This window comes from Bufo gargarizans, chromosome 2 (genome assembly GCF_014858855.1).
Source record: "Bufo gargarizans isolate SCDJY-AF-19 chromosome 2, ASM1485885v1, whole genome shotgun sequence".
NCBI lineage: Eukaryota > Metazoa > Chordata > Amphibia > Anura > Bufonidae > Bufo > Bufo gargarizans.
Window position 1 is genome coordinate 147,259,543 of NC_058081.1, and position 8,505 is coordinate 147,268,047.

An 8,505-nucleotide genomic window follows, 5' to 3' on the forward strand; every position below is an offset into this window, starting at 1 on the left:
GTCTGCCCCCTACAGGTGGATTGAAAGAAACATGAGGAAGCGGCAATCTTACCATACGGACGTCTTGATTCAGGAGTGCCTCTGAAACCTCTGGAACGCCAAGGTCTTCCACGGGAAGGGAAGAACAGGGTTGGTTGGCGTGAGTCCTGGTAGGAGGGACCTTGGAAACCAGCTGGTTGGGAGAAGGAGCCTCGGCCCCCGATACGGGCCTGGTAGGATGAACGGCCGGACAGGCGGCCCCTGACACTGCCGGCCCTGGAAGAGACCCGTCCCTGAAAAACCTTCCTCATGGAGGACTGCGCCTTATCCAAGGCCGTGAAGGCACCTACATAACGACCCAGGTCTTTAATAAAAGAGTCCCCAAATAAGAGGCCCTGGGCGTCCTTGCCCGGTTCAGTGAGGGCGAGATTCGCCAATTTAGGCTCAATTTTAAAGAGGATGGCTTTACGCCTTTCTATGGAGAGCGAAGTATTGACGCTACCCACAATACATATCGCCCGCTGCACCCAACCTCGGAGATCTTCCGGGTCCACCTGCCTATTCTCAGCCCTAGCGGACTCTGCTAGGTCAAATAACTTTGCCTGGGGCCCAAAGATATCGAGCAGCTTGTCCTGGCAAGCCTTCAACGCAGAATCCAGGCCTTTACGTGGATTCCAGCCCAGTTTCGCAAGAAACTGCGTCATCTTGGGATCCACGGTGGGGGTATCACACACTTTATTAGGGATGATAGGCCTAGGGCACTCAGCTTTAAGCTTATTGCGCGCCGCTTTGCTAAGCGGGCGACGGACCCAATTTTCCAGGTAACTGGATACATGTTCTGCAGGGAGCCATTCCGCCGACCTGGGATGGTGTAAGGCGTCAGGGTCAAAAAGCGGATCCCCATAAGGGTCTAGAAGCGCACCTTCCGGAGCAACAGGAAGGGTGCCCGATGCGCCAGAAGGCCGTACGGTTAGGGGCGAGGGGTCCGAGGGACCTGGGCCCTCTGTGTCCGTGGCATCCCCAGAATCAAGAACGTACTCATCCTCCTCACTAGACCCGATTTCTGAGTCTGAGTCGCTCTCAAATTGTGCTCTGGCGCATTTCCACTGCCGCGCCCATTCCGCCTGGCGTGGTAAGGCTCTTTTGCGTGTCCGCGGCACGCTATCCTGTGGGTGAGACAAGTCACCAGTCAAAGGGGTTCTGGAGGCCTGAGTATCTTGGTGGGGCTCGTTCATGGCGGTGGGTGGGTTAGGGCCAGAGGGTGACACATGCTGTGTAACCTGCGCGTCACCGGAATGGGTCCGGAGTGCCTGGGATAGGGTGTGAGAAATGGTGGCTGACATAGAGCCCATAGCCGAGGCAATGGCCTCCGCCACCGCCTTCTGGAGAAAGGATGCGGCATCAGGGACCGGATCCATGTCAGAGGAAGATGCGCTAGGCACCCCAGTCAGGGGGACAACAGGGACAACAGGAGGGACAGTGTCGCCAGGAGAAGGGGAGAGACAGACGGGGCAGACATCATAGAGGACCCTAAGGAGGCCAACTAACTACTTTGGGCAAAGCTAAAAGGGGCCGCAGTAAGAAAAACCAGAGGGAGACGGAGGAACAGGGTCCGCAGGGCACAGCAGGTCGCAGGCGGCTCCCAAGATGGCCACCGAAGTCACGCGAGACTACCGGTCAGCGAGAAGCGCGCACGGCCGAGATCTCGCGAGACTTCCGGCGCAACCGCCGGAGCCGCAGCGAGACCACAAGACGGGGAAGGAGAGAGGCCGTAGAGAAAACAGGGCAAGGATAAACCTAAAGGTACTGAAAGAACGAATCCCCCCTGGCGAAACAACGCACAGGGGGAACACCAGACAACCAAGGGAAAGGAAAAACAGCGTTCACTGTAAGGAAAAATATATATATAACAGTTAAATGACAGTACACATTAACCTGATACTCATCTTCCTGTGAGCAGCAAGAAAGAGGAGGACTGTGTGGTGGAGCTGGCTCTTATACCGGCTGGTCTGGGGGAGTGGCTGGTTGCCTGGGTTACAGGGGCACTTTTTTCTCTTCCTGTGTTTGCTGCTATATTTTAAGTAAAGAAAGAGAATAGCAATACGAAGCCTCCGTGTCTGTTCTAAAATTGTAAGTTTCCCTCCTCTTTTAATTTTCTCTGAAGAGTAGCAACATGGGGGTCTCAAAACAACTCTCAAATGACCTGAAGACACAGATTGTTCACCATCATGGTTTAGGGGAAGGATACAGAAAGTTGTCTCAGAGATTTCAGCTGAACATATTGAGGAAATGGAAGACCACAGGCTCAGTTCAACTACTCACTGTAGTTTATATTCCTCCACAAGCTAATGCTAAGCTGGCACTGTCCAAATTGCATGATATTACGAACAGTCTGCAAAATATCCATCCAGATGGTGTGTTCATCTTAGCGGGTGATTTTAACCAAGCCAATCTCAAAACTGTGCTCCCCAAATTCTACCAGTTTGTTAAATTCCCAACTAGGGGGAGAAATACATTGGACCGTGTTTATTGCAACATAGCAAATGCTTATACAGCATCACCTGCCCCCCATCTTGGCAGGTCGGATCACATTTCTTTGTTTTTAGCTCCAGCATACAAACCTCTTATCACCAGGATTAAGCCTACTTTGCATACAATCAGAGTTTGGCCTGAAGGAGCCACAATGAGACTACAGGATTGTTTTGGGATTTGTTTAAACAGGCAGCTACAGTACAAAGGAAAATCAAACAGACTTAAACATATATGCCTCCTCTGTCCTATCGTATATTAAATTTTGCATAGACAATGTCACTGATATAAAAATCATTCGGACCTTCCCAAATAGGAAACCATGGATAAACAGAAATGTCCAAAACCTTTTGAAGGCACGTGACATTGCTTTCCGAAAGGGAGACCCAGAGGAGTACAAAACAGCCAGGTCCAATCTGCAGAGGGGCATTAAGGAGGCGAAGCACTGCTACAAAACAAAAATACAACATCATTTTACAAGCTCTGATTCCCGACGCATGTGGCAGGGTATTAAGTCCATTACGAATTATAAGAGCAACAACTGTTCTATCAACACTGGAAATTCTTTCTCTCCTGATGACCTAAATAATTTTTTTGCACGATTTGACAAAGACAAAAAGCTGCCTATCATCAAATTTGCCCAGCAAGAGGCTCCATCATGTTCCCTTATGCTGAGAGCACATGAGGTAGAATGGGCCTTAAACCACATTAATCCCTAGAAAGTAGCTGGCCCTGATGAAGTTCCTGGAAAAGTCCTAAAAAACGGTGCTAAACAGCTGAAAACAGTGTTTACCAGTATGTTTAACAGCTCACTAGAGCAGGTCGTTGTCCCGACTTGCCTGAAGTCCTCCACAATTGTCCCAATTCCAAAACAGGCCGGGGTGAAGACCTTAAGTGATTATCGCTTGGTGGCTCTCACTCCTATTGCTATGAAGTGCTTTAAACAACTTGTCCTCAGGCACATGAAGAGCAAGATCTGCACCTCCATGGACCAATACCAGTTTGCTTACAGAGCACATAGGTCAACTGAGGATGCTCTCTCACTTACCCTTCACACTGCGCTGTCACACCTGGAGCAGAGAGACAGCTATGTGCGGATGCTGTTCATTGATTACAGCTCGGCCTTTAACACTATCCCCCCAACAAGTTGGCAACGAAACTGAACAACTTGGGTCTCAGCTCACACCTGTGCAACTGGATACTGGATTTTCTTACAAAAAGATCACAAATTGTACGCATAGGCAATCACTTTTCTTCATCCTTAACACTAAACACTGGGGTACCGCAAGGCTGTGTGTTGAACCCTCTCCTTTACTCCCTCTTCACAAATGACTGTAAACCTATTCACAATATCAATACCATTATAAAATTTGCAGATGACATGACCGTGATAGGCCTAATCTCCAACAATGATGAAACAGCCTATAGGAAAGAGGTTGAGAACCTAGAGAGATGGAGTAAGAACAACAACCTCATACACAATACCAAGAAAACAAAGGAGCTAATTCTGGATTTTAGGAAGAAGAAACAAAATGGACACCATCCCATTAGCATTAATGGTGGAAACGTGGAGATAGTTCAAAGTTTCAGATTCTTGGGAGTTCATATTAGTCAGGACCTGTCATGGATAAAAAAACACAACAGAAATTACCAAAAAAGGCCTTCAAAGGCTTTATTTTCTGAGGAGTCTGAAGAAAGCACAACTCTCAAGACAGCTGCTAGTTAATTTTTACAGGTGCACCATAGAATCTGTTATCACATACTGCATCACAGTGTGGTACTCCGGCTGCTTTTCTGAGGACAAGAAGACCCTCAAGCGCATCATCAGAATGGCTTGCAGAATTACTGGTACTCAGTTACCATCACTGGATGACATTTCACTGCTCGCTGCAGCAACAGGGCAAAAATTATCTGCGGGGATCCAACTCACCCCAGCCACAGCCTTTTCATTCCCCTACCCTCTGGTAGGCGTCTTAGAGCCCTACATGCCCGCACCACTAGGCTGAAGAACATCTTTTACCCCAAAGCAATCAGTCTCCTAAATGCTCGGACATTATTGCCCCTTCCTAGGATAGAAACTACCACAGACTGAAAGTGACTGCTGCATTCATGAACCCACGATGACCTCTTGTCTGTAGTGGTGTCTGATTCAGTGTGTATATATACTCATAAGCACTTCCTACTTTGCTCTTGCTATATATATGCCGTGAACTGTGAATAGTAATGCCTTCTAGTGCAATGTTTTGTTTTTTTCAAGTGTAATGCTTTAGTTTAAATGTCAGTTCTTGTTCCTCTGTCCATGGCATCTAGGATTGCTCCAAACAACATTTAATTGTATTGTACATTGTATTACATTGTATTGTACAGTGACAATAAAGGCATATTATCTTATCTTATCTTAGTTAAGGCTTGAAGTGGCAGACCAAGAAAAATCTCGGATAGACAGAAGCGACGAGTGGTGAGAACAGTCAGAGTCAACCCACAGACCAGCACCAAAGACCTAAACATCATCTTGCTGCAGATGGAGTCATTGTGCATCGTTCAACCATTCAGTGCACTTTACACAAGGAGATGCTGTATGCGAGAATGATGCAGAGGAAGCCTTTTCTCCGCCCACAGCACAAAAAGTGCCGCTTGAGGTGGGCTAAAGCACATTTGGACAAGCCAGCTTCATTTTGGAATAAGGTGCTGTGGACTGATAAAACTAAAATTGAGTTATTTGGCCATGGCCACAAGGGGCATTATGCATGGAGGAAAAAGAACACAGCATTCCAAGAAAAACACCTGCTACCTACAGTAAAATATGGTGGTGGTTCCATCATGCTGTGGGGCTGTGTGGCCAGTTCAGGGACTGGGAATCTTGTCAAAGTTGAGGGACGCATGGATTCCACTCAGTATCAGCAGATTCTGGAGACCAATGTCCAGGAATCAGTGACAAAGCTGAAACTGCGCCGTGGCTGGATCTTTCAACAAGACAACGACCCTAAACACTGCTCAAAATCCACTAAGGCATTTATGCAGAGGAACAAGTACAATGTTCTGGAATGGCCATCTCAGTCCCCAGACCTGAATATAATTGAAAATCTGTGGTGTGACTTAAAGAGAGCTGTCTATGCTCAGAAGCCATCAAACCTGAATTAACTAAAGATGTTTTGTAAAGAGGAATGGTCCAAAATACCTTCAACCAGAATCCAGACTCCTGGAACCTACAGGAAGCGTTTAGAGGCTGTAATTTTTGCAAAAGGAGGAGCTACTAAATATTGATTTCATTTCTTTTTGTGGTGCCCAAATTTATGCACCTGCCTAATTTTGTTTAAACAATTATAGCACACTTTCTGTAAATCCAATAAACTTCATTTCACTTATCAAATATCACTGTGTGTGTCTTCTATATGATATATTTAACTGACATTTTTTATCGTAACAACCAACGATTTATACAGGAAAATCATGACGATTAACAAGGTTGCCCAAACTTTCGCTTCCCACTGTATATTGTTCCTAGAGTCGCCCCTGAGGTTCACTATGTCCCAGAAGGCCTTTAGTGAAAAATAATAATTCTGCGCACTAATCATCCAGTTGAGTACAGGTACCTTTAAGTTCCTGCTGGTCACTGGTGCTTGTAAAGTCCCTTGGATAGACTCAGCTCTAATCTTCACTAGACTTGCTCTATATTCGTACATAGACTCACTTGTCTGAGCTGGGTGCTATGATTACTTGGTCTGTCCTCTCCAGGCTTGATCAGGGCCCAGAGAAAAGAAAGGCAGCTACATCTTGGACTTTTGATGTTCACCTCCTCCATACACTTCATTCCTTCTCTTCTCTGTTTTTCTACATTACTCAACTTTAACTAACTTTTTTTTAGCAAATCCCAAGCTATATATAGCATGTGGCGCCAGCACCACCTAGGGAAGAATAGTATGATGACAATGCCAGCCTAATATTAGGAATTGCAATACATATGACATATAGTGGGACACTGCACTCTCAATACAATGCCATTAAATGCATGTACATAAATTACATTCAACTCAAGAAACATTGCATTAACTTTGTCACTGGTAATTAACACTTTGCAGTAGATCTTCTAGGACAATGCAGTAGTAGTGTATGAAAAAGTTGGATGTGAGAAGTGGGAACTATGGGGAGAAAGACAAAGGGGAGCATGGGGAATAGTATGTGTGAGAAATAGGGAGACATGGAGGAGCAGTCTGAGAAAAAGCAGAGCAGTCATTATCATTAGTGATGTTGGGATGCACTGGATACATAAGGAGCGATGGGATGCTGCTCATGATGTGTTGTAAGTATGTGAGTGTAGTGTGTATCTAGTGTGGTTTGTTATGTAGTGCAGTGTACAGTATGTGTAATGTAGTGCCTGCGTGTGAAGTGTGTTAGTGATAAACAGTGAGGTCTGGTGCTAGTTAGTTATATTTTATTTTGTCTGATTGGGATCTGAATTTGTTCAGGTGGTCAAAGTAGTGAGGGGTATGACCAAGTAAAGCAAAATTTGCCATAGCATATATTGCATGCTGCTAATTTTAATTGATATGATCAGAGGAGATATTGTATGGTGGCTGTGGGGGTTAGGGTGCCAGGGCTGCTTTTTAGTCCTAGCTTGGCAATGCATAACATTCTTATATAGGAATACTCTAGAGATGAGCAAATTTCTCAAAATTTATTTCAGGTGTGACTTTCCAAATTTCCTTTAAAAAAAATGATCCTATCTGAATCAAAAGCACTAAACAGAGAGAGAGAGAGAGAGAGAGAGAGAGAGAGAGAGAGAGAGAGAGATTCACACGTAATACTCCACTAAAAAAGAGACATGCAAGTCAGTTATCCTTTCAAAAGGGAATGTCACCATATTACACTTCTATGAATGAGTGTCTGAAGAGAAAATTGCCTGGTTAGCTGAGTGGCCTTTGTCTTGGTCTTGAGGGAGATGCTTTTTCTCTTCAGGAAGACCACCTAATATCCATAAGGAGTATTGTATTCTAGCCATTGCTGATCTGTGCTTCTGGGAAAAATATATGCAAATTAGCATATCTTACTTGTGCAACTAATTTGAATATCTTTCACAGAAACCCTAAGGTATAAAAATTAGCTTTTCCTTTATTAAATTAAATAAAACAAAAAACAAAGCACTGATTGAACAGTTCGTGGTTACCACCATGGGAAAAGCTAATCATGAAAAAGCACTGAACAGTTCTAGGCTACCATCATATTATCCCCTGGCCCCTCTGGTGTCTGAGACTCTGAAAGTGTGTACTTTTTCCTATGGTGTGCAAGTACGGCCACTGCTGCTGGATTGCAGGGTGGTCGTTGTGGCGAAACCAACCTCGCCACGGTGTTTTGGAGGGGGCTGTTTGCCAGCCTCCTGCCCTGGGATTATGGTCCCTTAAGTTATTGGGTCTTAAGGCACTTGGGACTGAGTCCTCTGTCCCTGGATTGCATCATTTGCCTTACTTGCTTGGATTTTACTATTCCCATGGTGAGAACAATGGATGAAGCACATGGTGAGAACAATTGATAGCGGCAATTTTAACTCACAGACCACTGCTAGACCCTCAACACAGAGCCTTGTCTCGTTATTGGGGGGATTCCCTGTATGCTGTTAGAGACTGATTGCCAGGAGTGTAAGCTGATTGTATGCTTTTCCTGTTAGTCTGCTGGCCGCTATTCGTGAGGTTCCAGTTTGGAGTGCTATTTTGTATCCAGTTCGGGAGGTTGGTTTTCTGCAGTAGCTGTGCCTGTCTCTCAGAAAGGGGCATATCGCCTAAACGGATTTTAACCCCTTGTCTGCTGAAACGGTCCTTTACAATTGGTGGCAAGCAGCGGGATCATTCCTACAGCCAGAAGGACAGCTACAGGAGACACCATTTCTTTGGATTTTACAACTTAAGGGCAACGCATGTCTCAGTACAGCGACCCTAAAAGCACCAGGATGGAACCAGCAGTGGAGTAAAGATACTCTGTTGAGGAATTTGACCGTATGATGTG